Source organism: Sapajus apella, unplaced genomic scaffold, assembly GCF_009761245.1.
Source record: "Sapajus apella isolate SASKATOON/1434 unplaced genomic scaffold, GSC_monkey_1.0 scaffold21, whole genome shotgun sequence".
NCBI lineage: Eukaryota > Metazoa > Chordata > Mammalia > Primates > Cebidae > Sapajus > Sapajus apella.
The window spans coordinates 25,842,313-25,855,415 of record NW_022436961.1 but is presented as its reverse complement, the minus strand read 5'-3'; positions in this window follow the sequence as shown (position 1 = coordinate 25,855,415).

Genomic DNA, 13,103 nt, shown 5'->3' with positions numbered 1-13,103 from the left:
CAAAAAAAAAAAAAAAAAAAAAAAAAAAAGAATTAAGCAATCAAGCCATTAAGAGACATGGAAGAAACCTAAATGTATATTACTAAGAAAAAGAAGTCAATCTGAAAAGGCTGTGTCAAATCTAAATAAGAGGCAAAGAGGGAGACTTTCTAAAAGAAAATTATGTTTGGGACTAGGCATTGCAATAAGAATAAGTGTGGGTATATTCAGAGAGGTAAAGGAAGACAAGAGTTTTTTGTTTGTTTGTTTCAAACGGAGACTTGCTCTTTCACCAGGCTGGACTGCAGTGGCAGAATCTTGGCTCACTGCAACCTCCATCTCCCAGATTCAAGCGATTCCTCTGCCTCAGTCTCCTGAGTAGCTGGGACTGTAGGCACACGCCACCATGCCTGGCTAATTTTTTTTGTATTTTAATAGAGACGGGGTTTCACCATGGCCAGGATGGTCTCGATCTTGTGACCTCATGATCCGCCCACCTTGACCTCCCAAAGTGCTGGGTGAGCCACCGAGCCCGGCCAGGAAGTCAAGAGTTTTTAAAGACAAAATGAGGCAGATTAAAAAGTTGTTTTGAGATAATTATCCTTGGATACAAAGATCAATAACAAGGGTGGTGTTGGTCCAAGGTTGGACAGGGATTTGCTGGCCAGAAGTATTTGTGTGTGTGTGTGTAAGTTTGCAGTGGCCTTCATGCAAGTTTGTCATTTTTGTAGAGATTTTTGTGATGATTCTGTTATCAGACATGTGTGCATAAGAACCCCTTTTTCGTGGCTTTCCCTGGCTCCATTTGTCAGGGTTTGACACAAGTTACTACCTTTTGATTCGCACAATTTTCAGCTTCATACTGTATGATCCCACTGTATGACATTCTGAAAAAGGCCAAACTATGGAAATTGTAAAAAAGATCAGTAGTTACTAGGGGTTAAGGGGAGTGGGGGATGAATAGGTGGAGCACAGAGAATTTTCTAGGGCAGTGAAGTACTATGTATGATGCTATAATAGTGGATGCATGTTATTATACAGTTGTCAAAACCCGTAGAATGCACCACACCAAAGGTGAACCCTAACGTAAATTATGTGCTTTGGGAGATAATGATGTTTCAGTGTAGGTTCATTGATGGTAACAAATGTGCTGCTCTGACTGGAGATGGTGATAATGGAGGAGGTGGTAATACAAGGAAGGGGCAGGGGTATATGGTACAATTCTGTATTTTCTGTTCAGTTTTGCTGTGAACCTAAAACCTCTTTGTTCTAGGAGAAATCAAATATTAGGATAATTCAGTGTTCAGGAAAATGAACCAGAAGTTTCTGGTAGTCATTTTCTTGGCTAAGAAACATTCAGTATGATTCACCACCACATGATTTTACTGCCACGAAGAGTTAGGTACTTTCTCTAAGCAAAGTATGGACTAGCAGAAAAGAGGAAAAGTAGGCTGGGCGAGGTGGCTCAGGCCTGTAATCCTAGCATTTTGGGAGGCCAAGGTGGGCGGATCATCTGGGGTTGGGAGTTCGATACCAGCCTGACCAACATGGAGAAACCCTGTCTCTATTAAAAATATAAAATTAGCTGGGCGTGGTGGCAGGCACCTCTAATCCCAGCTACTTGGGAGGCTGAGGCAGGAGAATTACTTGAACCCAGGAGGCAGAGGTTGCAGGATCTGAGATCATGCCATTGCACTCCAGCCTGGGCAATAAGAATGAAACTCTGTCCCCCCCCCCGCCAAAAAAAAAAAGAAAAGAAAAGAAAAGAAAAAGAAAGAAAGAGTCCAAGTATATATCTGTGAAAAGGCCTGGAGCCACCCTTATGCCACATTACAAAAAAAAATCACCCAGCAACAAAGACCTCCATCCGACAAATACACCCACATGGACTTTTATGCCTCAAATCTGAAATTGCCAATGATTCTTGTCCAGTTGGACCACAGTAATTTCTTAAAAAGCGAGAAAATTTGTTTATAAGAAGTTAGAAATAAAAGAGGGAGGGTTTGGCCGGGCGCGGTGGCTCAAGCCTGTAATCCCAGCACTTTGGGAGGCTGAGGCGGGTGGATCACGAGGTCAAGAGATCGAGACCATCCTGGTCAACATGGTGAAACCCCGTCTCTACTAAAAATACAAAAAATTAGCTGGGCATGGTGGTGCGTGCCTGTAATCCCAGCTACTCAGGAGGCTGAGGCAGGAGAATTGCCTGAACCTGGGAGGCGGAGGTTGCGGTGAGCCGAGATCGCGCCATTGCACTCCAGCCTGGGTAACAAGAGTGAAACTCCATCTCAAAAAAAAAAAAAAAAAAAAAAAAGAGGGAGGGTTTTTTTTAATGCACATTTACTGTAGGCCAGTATAAAGCTGGGTGCTCATATGTGTTTAATATACATTTATAATATATATTATCTACCCCATCTTAAAACAATGTACAGAGACAGAAGCAGGCTCAGAAAGATTAAGTAACTTGCCCAAGAAACAGAATTCAAGACCCTTATTTCTTTCAACTACACCACACTACACTACACTACAGGTCATAGAGATTGTATTTAATTTTATTTCTATTTATTATTTTTATTTTTAGAGATGATCTTGCCCTGTCACCCAGGCTGGAGTGCAGTGGCACGATCATAGCTCACTGCAGCTTTGAACTCCCAGGTTCAAGTGATCCTCCTGCCACAGCCTTCCCAATAGCTAGGACTGCAAGCACACACATTTAATTTTCTTCTTTTCTTGTAGAGACAGGATCTCGCTATGTTGCCCAGGCTGGTCTTGAACTTAAGCAATCCTCCCACCTCAGCCGTCTGAGTAGCTGGGACTACAGGCACATGCTACCATGCCCATCTAATTTTTCGGTTTGTCTTGTTTTGTTTTGGTAGAGATGTGGTTTCAACACATTGCTCAGGCTGGTCTTGAACTCCTGGGCTCAAGCAATCCTCCCACCGCGGCCTCCCAAAGTGCTGGGATTACAAGCATGAGCCACCACACCAAGCCCACTATGTCTATTTCTAAAGTGAATGCAGCTTATATGAGTTTGCTGGGGCTGCTACAGAAAAATACCATGGACTAGGTGGCTTAAACAACAGACATTTATTTCTCACAGTTCTAAAGGCTGAGAGATCCAGGAGGAAGGTGCTATCAGATGTGGTTCCTGGCTGTGGACAGCCACCTTCTGGCTCTCTGGTCACGTGGACTTTCTTCAGTGCATGTGCATGTGAGAGGGAGCTTTGGTGTCTCTTCTTGTAAGGGCACTAACTCCCATTATGGGGGGGCTCCACCCTCACAACTTCCTCTGAACCTACTTCCCAAAAGGCCACTCCTAATACCATCACACTGGGAGTTGGGGTTTCAACATATGAATTAGTGGGTGACATCAATACTCAGTCTTTAACACTGCTGGCATAAGGGGCTTCACATTTTCGTATGCAATTCCGTTGACTCTTGTGTAAAATACTTTTTCGATGGTCTTAAAATAACAGATATTTGGCTGGGCACAGTGGCTCACACATGTAATCCCAACACTTTGGGAGGCTAAGGCAGGCAGATCACGAGGTCAGGAGTTCAAGTCCAGCTTGGCCAAGATGGTGAAACCCCGTCTCTACTAAAAAAATTAAAAAATAAGCCGGGTGTGCTGGCAGGTGCCTGTAATCCCAGCTACTCAGGAGGCTGAGGCAGGGGAATCGCTTGAACCTAGGAGGCGGAGGTTTCAGTGAGCCGAGGTGGCACCACTGCACTCCAGCCTGGTGACAGAGCGAGACTCTATCTGAATAAATAAATAAATAACAGATATTTATTCTCTCAGAGTTCTGGGAGCTAAAAGTCCAAAATCAAGGTGTTGGTAGGGTCATGCTCTCTCAGAAGCCTTGAGGGGACAGTCCTTCCTGGCATCTTCCAGGTTTTGTAGCCCCAGGAATTCAACAGCATAACCCCCATCTCTGCCTTCATTTTCACTTGATGTTCTCCACATGTCTGCGTCTTCATAATGACAACTTCTTACAACGGCAGTAATCACACTGGATTAGGAACCCACCCTATCCCAAAATGACCTCGTCGTCTTTACAAAAGTTGTGGCAAAATATACGTAAGTAAAATTTACAATTTTTACGTGTACAGTTCAGTGAGATTAACTAGATTCACACTGTTGTTTAAATGTCACTGTCACTCATCTGCAAAACTTTTTTCATCTTCTCATACTGAAGCTCTGCATTCATTAAACAGTAACTCCCCATTCTCCCTCTTCCTGCAGGGCATGGTAACCAGGGTTCTACTTTCTGTCCCTGAATTTGACTACTCTAGATACTTAATGTAAATGAAATTCTGCAGTATTTGCTATTTTCTGACTCACTTACTTCACTTAGCCTAATGTTTTCAAGGATCTTCCATCTTGTAGCATGTGTCAGAATTTCCTTCCTTTTGAAGGCTGAATAGCATTCTACTATATGTGTATATATTTCACATTTTGTTCATCCATTCACCTGTTCACGCACACTTGGGATAGGTCTACATTTTTGCTATTGTGAATAATGCTGCAATTCACTTGGGTGTGCTAATGTCTATTTCAGTTCTTTTGCATAAACATCCAGGAATGGAACTGCTAAATCATAGGATAGATTTATGCTTAATTTTTTAAAGGAACTGCCATATCATTTTCTGTAGTGGCCATACCATTTTACATTCCCATCAGCAGCACAAGGGTCTGTGATTCCTCCACGTTCTCGCCAACACTTGTTATTTTCTGGTTGGTTTTTATGATATTAATGTTGATAGATGTGAATCTATCCATAGTAGATTTTTGTGGCTTTTATTTGCATTTCACTAATAATTAGTTATGCCGAGCATGTTTTCTTCTGGCCAGTAGCCACTTGCATACCTTCTTTGAAGTAATGTCGGCTTAACCCCTTTACTCATTTATAAATCACATATTTTATCGTTCAGCTATAGTTCTTTTTTTTTTTTTTTTTTTTTTTTTTTTTGAGACGGAGTTTCGCTCTTGTTACCCAGGCTGGAGTGCAATGGCGCGATCTCGGCTCACCGCAACCTCCGCCTCCTGGGTTCAGGCAATTCTCCTGCCTCAGCCTCCTGAGTCGCTGGGATTACAGGCACGCGCCACCATGCCCAGCTAATTTTTTGTAGTTTTAGTAGAGACGGGGTTTCACCATGTTGACCAGGATGGTCTCGATCTCTTGACCTCGTGATCCACCCGCCTCGGCCTCCCAAAGTGCTGGGATTACAGGCGTGAGCCACCGCGCCCGGCCTGAGCTATAGTTCTTTACTCTCCAAAGAACAACCCCTTACCAGACACATGATTTGCAAATATTTTTCCCATTCTGTGGGTCGCATATTTATTCTATTGAGAGTGTTCTTTGTTGCCCAAAAGTTTTAATTATGATGAAATCCAATTCGGCTGTTTTTCTTTTGTTTTCTGTGTTCTTGCTGTCATAATAAAGAAATCACTGTCAAATCAAATGTCATAAAGTTTTTGCCTGTGTTTTCTTCTGAAAGTTTTATAGTTTCGTTCTTACATTTACATCTTTGATCCATTTTGAGTTAATTTTTGTGTATGATGTAAAGGTTCAACCTTGTTGAGAAATGCTGAGTGTGTGATAAAATGATATTGCTTGCTAAGAAGAACAATGACGAGGAAAACCTAGCTGCCCCCCATCAAGTGGAAAACTGCTTGGGGCACTCTAAAGTAGCAAGACAGTATATGTATATCATCCACCGGGGAAAACAATTCTGAAAGCGCGGGTTATGTGACTCTGCCCCCGCGGCTCCCTCGTGGAGAATACTTTCTGGTTTGTCTCTGATCAGTGGTAAGCAGGCACCAGCTGCCTACCTAGTTCATCTTGGGTCTATGAGAAAACACAGAACACCTGTTTGCTAATAATGATCACCTGTTCCGAGAGAATAAACACGTGGGTCAGTGTCTGCTTGAGGCCCTCAGCCCAGAATGCTGTCAGCTCCCCGATTATTAGCAAACACCTGTTTGCTAATAATGATCACTTGTTCAGAGAGAATTAACGCATGGGTCAGTGTCTGCTTGAGGCTCTTAGCCCGAATGCTGTCAGCTCGGAAGGCTGTTGGTCCTCTGGACAGTGCCACTTTGCTGTTCTGTCTCGGTGTCTGCTTCTTAATGCCTTCCATGCTGCCTGGGTGGGGGTGTCTACGGCCGAGCTGGTCTCGGCACAACTTCATTCTTTTGCACGTGGATATTGTGTATTTCCAGCACCATTTGTTGAAATGATGGTCTTCTCCCCATTGAATGGGGATATGGCTTGGATGTTTGTCCCATCCAAATAATCTCATGTTGAAATGTGATTCCCAGTGTTGGAGATGGGGCCTGGTGGGAGGTGACTGAATCCTGGGAACAAATTTCTCATAAATAATGATGTGGTTTGGCTGTGTCCCCACCCAGATCTCATCTTGAATTGTAGTTCCCATAATCCCCACATGTTATGGGAGGTATCTGGTGGGAGGTAATTTAATTATGGGGAGAACCCTCATGCCGTTCTCCTGATAGTAAATGAGTTCTCACAAGATCTGATGGTTTCATAAGGGGCTTCTCCTTCTTTCTGCACTTTTTGCCGTTGAAACCACCTTTGCAAAATTAGGACTGAGACAGTGAAAGAGATCTGACCGACTCCATTTTGTTCTAACCTTTAAGCTGTCCTTGTTCATTTCTGGCCATAGGCTCAACTAACTTTAGGGGAACTTAGCTTATAGTTTAAAACAAAGACAATAACAGTCCTTTCCCAAAACAAACTTCCTTGCCTGGGGACTAGACTGCCTTGGTAGAACTAACAATTTAGCCACAAGATTAGAAATTTTGGTTTAGGAGTCATGCAGCTGGAGGCTACAAGATTGTGACCCTCCCTAAACTGCTCCTAAGATCAGTGCTTAAGATATTTGGAAGATCCTGCACTCGATGGATCAGCTGGTATGCAAATCAATAAACTGGCTCATCTGAGCTTCTGCCCCACCCCACCCACACCCAGGAACTAACTCGGTGCAAGAGGACAGCTTCAATTCTTTATCATTTTATCTCTTACCTGACCAATCAGCACTCCTGGATAACTGGTGTTAACGCAGAATAAATATGGCCTGAGAAGGGCTCCCTACTTCTATATTTGAGTCCTTATGGATGAACTGTAATCTAGCTTAATAGTCAGACAAAATTGAAAGCCTAACTTAATAGTATGCACCTGTAACAATAGCTGAGCATTGGCCAATCCCGGCGGCCATACTTCAGCCACTCATAGACTGCTCAATGTTCAAACTTCATTCAAGTGAGGCAAACACCAAGCTGTAACCAGTCTCATTTTTTCTGTACCTCATTTCCGATTCCTGTATGTCACTTTACTTTTTTAGTCTGTAAATTTGTTCTGACCTCGAGACACCACTAGAGTCTCTGTGAATCTGCTGTGATTCTGGGGACTGCCTGATTCATGAATCATGCATTGCTCAATTAAACTCCTTTACATTTAATTTGGCAGAAGTTTTTCTTTTACCAGATGGTATTGGAAGTGGAATCCGAAGTGGAGCTTTTAGCAACCCCAAGGAGCGCTGAGTGAACACACAAGGTACCTGAAGGACCCACTTGTGTCCATCAATCTCTCAGAGTAGCTGGGGATGGTGGGTAAGCTCTCCTGGATTTTGGAGCTCCACAGATTTGTGTTTTGAGCTCTCTGAGTTTCTTTGAGCACATTTCTGATCCATACTGGGTTTGGATTTGTGACAGAAACTGAACCAGGCCCAGGAATGGATTTGATTTGGGAATTAACTGGCTTGGATCCAGTTAGAGGCCTCTTACATCTGGCTGAGTCAGAAAGGAACTGGTAGGAAGAAGTAATATTTCAGGGGTTAGAAAATTTGGCTTTTGGCCGGGCGTGGTGGCTCACGCCTGTAATCCCAGCACTTTGGGAGGCCGAGGCGGGTGGATCACGAGGTCAAGAGATCGAGACCATCCTGGTCAACATGGTGAAACCCCGTCTCTACTAAAAATACAAAAAATCAGCTGGGCATGGTGGCGCGTGCCTGTAATCCCAGCTACTCAGGAGGCTGAGGCAGGAGAATTGCCTGAACCCAGGAGGCAGAGGTTGTGGTGAGCCGAGATCGCGCCATTGCACTCCAGCCTGGGCAACAAGAGCGAAACTCCGTCTAAAAAAAAAGAAAAAAAAAGAAAATTTGGCTTTTGAACATTCACAGGAATTTTTGTGTTCTATTTCTTTGTTTCATTCTTCTTGCATGCTTAGGTAGGAAAAATTATTGGCTAAGTTGATCAAGAGAACCTGGGAATAAAGCCAATATTTTAGGTAAAAATGGAACCCTTGATTTCTGGAACATTGACTTCCTTCTGGCTTATAAACTAGGCCTGAGGTAGTGAAGTCTTGCAGAAACAGCAAAATCTTAGTAAAGATAGCTTGCAGTAGAACGTTCCTAATGAACAACAATGCAGTGAAGTACCTTTAAAAATGAGGGCTCTTGATAAAGTCCCTTTTGGGTGAGAACGGGCTTGGCACTACAGGTCTACTGCTATTCTCTCTGGAGTCATCTGCCTTGCTCTCTTTGCCGACGCTGTGGGTGACAGGATTAGGCATGCACAGGATTGTGGGACATGGGGAGGGTTTTTTCTCTCCCTCCCCAAAAAAGGGGGAAGCTTGAGATCTGATGGGACTTCACTACTGACAAGCAGCCACCTGAAATTTTCAGTTTCAGGGAAATGAATGAGTCTTGCTCTGGCCTCCCTGAGTTCTTCACCTTCTGCACCCTTTTTCAGACCATGCTTTCTTTTCTCTTCGTTTCCTTTCTCTTCCTTCCTTCTTCCCTTCCCTTTTCCTTCCTTCCTTTCTTTTCTCTTTCTCTGTTTTTTCTCTCTGTTTCCTTTTCTTTTTTTCTTTCTTTCTCTTTCTGTTTCCTTTCCCTTTCTTTCTCTTTCCCTTTCTTTCTTTTCTTTCTTTCATTCTCTCTCTCCCTCCCTCTCTCTCTCTCTTTTTTGAGAGTCTCAGTCTTTTGACACCTTATAGTATTTGGCAAGTATGAAATTGCTTGATTAATAAATGCAAACAAAAATGTATACTGGCAATTCTTAAGACATTTCTAATATTGCTTTACCAATAATTTTAAAGCTAGCTTATTTATTAAAGATTTTACTTAAGTCACATAACTTGAAAAAGCATTTGATTAGTTTTTCCTTTTTCTGATAAAGTATTTGATTTAAATGCTTTCATTTTTTAAGCCAATTAGAGCTCTTATGTATTTTCAGTACTGCAACATTGTGTACACTACACATAAATACATAGATGTATTAGGCATGGTGAGAGAAGTACATCTTATAGTTTCATAAAAACCTTTTTTTCTCTATATTAGACTTTCAGATTCCTGATAACCTGTTTCAGAACCCTAGGCAGTTGTCATCTAAATAGTCTTAAATTTGCATATTAAAGGAAACAATTCGGGTGAAAGTCAGATGCAAAATTTACATTATAAGGTATGAAGAGAAAATCTGGTGAGCTAGAGGGAAATTAAAACAGATTTAATTGCCAATTGAACATAAAATTATAGAAATTTATCATTGGATTGTATAAGAAGACCAATTTTATTTAGATAGGGACTTTTTTTCTTTTTCTTTTTTTTTGAGACAGAGTTTCGCTCTTGTTGCCCAGGCTGGAGTGCGAAGGCACAATCTTGGCTCGCCGCAACCTCCGCCTCCTGAATTCAAGTGATTCTCCTGCCTCAGCCTCCTGAGTAGCTGGGACTACAGGTGCGCCACCACACCCAGCTAGTTTTTGTATTTTTAGTAGAGACAGTTTGACCATGTTGACCAAGATGGTATTGATCTCTTGACTTCGTGACCCACCCGCCTTGGCCTCCCAAAGTGCTGGGATTATAGGCATGAGCTACTGTGCCCAGCACCACCTATTTTTATTTAACTGGATCTCTGAGCCCCTGGGTCTCCAAAAAGGGAGAATTATTATGAGACTAGACCATGTGATGCTTTTACAGTGCACTTAATTTTTTTTTTTAAACAAGGCATTTCTGAGTGTCCAAACTATACTTTCTTAAAAACCCAAGAGTAGCCTCTGTTGCAATAACAATTTTAGTAAAAAAAGAAAAATCAGGGCCGGGCGCGGTGGCTCACGCCTATAATCCCAGCACTTTGGGAGGCCGAGGCAGGTGGATCACAAGGTCAAGAGATCGAGACCATCCTGGTCAACAAGGTGAAACCTCGTCTCTACTAAAAATACAAAAATTAGCTGGGCGTGATGGTGCGTGCCTGTAGTCCCAGCTACTCAGGAGGCTGAGGCAGGAGAATTGCTTGAACCCAGGAGGCGGAGGTTGCGGTGAGCCGAGATCGCGTCATTGCACTCCAGTCTGGGCAACAACAGCGAAACTCTGTCTCAAAAACAAAAAAAACAACAATAAAAAAAAAACAAAAAAAAGAAAAATCAGGTGAAAACGATTTCAGTCAATTGAGAAGGAAAAAACTTTGGAAGGCAGCTATACTAACCACTATACCACCAACACCACAGGAAAAAACTTTTGCTCAAAAAAAAAAAAAAAAAAAACAAGGTCCTAGCAGAGAAAAACAAAAACAAAAACATGAAGGCCTTTTAAATACAAACACGCAGTCATGCACAGATACACATACATTTTAAATGTTAGCTTTTAATTAAGCTGACTTTTAACCACTGGGTGCCTTTAAAAGTAAAAAATCTTTCAAAATGTTATTGTTATATTTTAGCTAGGACAAATTGCTGCTATTTCTGAAGTACCAAGTATCAAGCCAGAAAGGACTTGATTTAGGAACCAAACCTAAGCTGTCACGATGGGGGAAAAAAGGCAGAACCTAGTTATTGAACTGCAGAGTGCGGGGGTCAGCCATTGCTTTTAGTTTGGCCTGGCTAGCAAAAAGGTCGCCTTGTTATGTAAATAAAACCCTTCAGTAGTCAAAATAAAAAATGATTCCTATTTTTTTCTTTTCTTGGCCGTTTTTCTTCCCCCACTATACCACCTTTTTTTGTGTATGGGAATTTAGCCACTTTAGAGGCCTTTTTCCTCATAATTTGGAAATCAAATCCTTTGGATTTGATCAAGTTGGATAGAGTTGGTCAAACTCAATGGGAGAAAGACTAAAACAACAACAAAGACAGAAACAAACAAGGCTGGGCGTGGTGGCTCACACCTGTAATCCCAGCACTTTGGGAGGCCAAGGCAGGAGGATTGCTTAAACCAAGAGTTTCAGACTAGCCTGGGCAACGTAGCAAGATCCCATTGCTAAAATGAAACAAAAGAAAAAAGTAGCTGGGCATGGTGACATGCAGCTATAGTTCCAGTGACTTGGGAGGCTGAGGTAAGAGGATAATTTGAGCCTAGGAGTTCAAGGCTGCAGTGCGCTATGATCACACCACTGCACTCCAGCCTGGATGACAGAGCAAGGCTGTCTTAAAAGTAAATAATAAATAAAAATTGATAAATGTTAGATTCAGTTTGTTATTATTTTGTTGACGATTTTCTCAACAAAATTTGTAAAGGATATTGGTCTGTAGTTTTCTTTCTTGTAGTATCTGTGCCTGACATTGGTGTCAGGACAATACTGGCCTCACACAATCAGGAAGGGTTTCCTTCTTTTCACGTTTGGAAGTGTTTGAGAAAATCTGGTGTTGACTTTTCTTTAAATATTTGGCAGAATGCAGATCTGGTCCAGGGAAGTTTTTGATTATTGATTCAATCTCCCTCCAGTTATGTCTGTTCCAATTTTCTATTTCATTATAAATCAATCTTGGTAGGCTGTGTGTTTCTAGGAATTTGTTCATTTTAGTGAGATCATTCTGGTTTTGGCATACATTTTTTCACAGCACTCTCTTCTGATTATCATTTTATTGCTATAGAATCACTGATAATGTCCCACTTTCATTTCTGATTTCAGTAATTTGAGTTTTCTTGTTTTTAAATAAATTTAGCCAAAGATTTCTCCATTTTGTTAATCTTTTCAAAGAATCAGCTTCTGGGCTTATTGATTTTCTTTACAGTTTTTCTATTCTCTTCCTAAAATAATCTTTACTCCATTTTTTTTTTTTTTAATTTCCTTCATTCTGCTAGCCTTGGATTTAGTTTATTCTTCCTTTCCTAGTTTCTTAATGTATAAAGTTAGATTGTTTCTTTTAGGTCTTTTTTCCTTCCTGATACAAGCATTTACCACAACGTTTCCTTGTAGCCCTGCTTTCACTGCATCTTATAAGTTTTCGTATGTTGTGTTTTCTGCTTCACTGTTGGACCATGTTTTCCTAATTAAATTTAATTAGAAATTTTATTTTATTTTATTTTATTTATTTTAAGGGCAGGGTTTCACCATATTGGTCAGGCTTGTCTTGAACTCCCGACCTCAGGTGATCCGCCCGCCTTGGCCTCTAAAGTGCTTGGATTACAGGCGCGAACCACTGCGGCAGGCCGAAATTTTAATTATTTAATTAGAAAAGATCTGGAGATCTTTTCTAATTTCTCATATGAGTTCCTTTTTGACTCACTGGTTATTTAAAAGCTTGTTTGATTTCTACATGCTTGTGGACTTTATTCTTTTCCTTCTGATATTGATTTCTAGTGTCATATTGTGATCAGAAGAGATACTTTATATAATTTCAGTTATTTTATTTTTTATTTTATTTTATTTATTTTTTTTTTTTTTGAGACAGAGTGTCACTCTTGTTACCCAGGCTGGAGTGCAATGGCGTGATCTCGGCTCACCGCAACCTCCGCCTCCTAGGTTCAGGCAATTCTGCCTCAGCCTCCTGAGTAGCTGGGATTACAGGCATGCGCCACCATGCCCAGCTAATTTTTTGTATTTTTAGTAGAGATGGGGTTTCGCCATGTTGACCAGGATGGTCTCGATCTCTTGACCTCGTGATCCACCCGCCTCGGCCTCCCAAAGTGCTGGGATTATAGGCGTGAGCCACCGCGCCCGGCCTAATTTCAGTTATTTTAAATTTGTAAAGAATTACTGTATGATGGCAGTGAGGGGTACGTCTATTATATTAAAAAAAAAAAGAATTACTGTATGACCTAACTTATGGTTTATCCTGGAGAATATTCTATGCGTCTTTGAGAAAAATTTTATGCTTCTGTTTGTGGTGAAC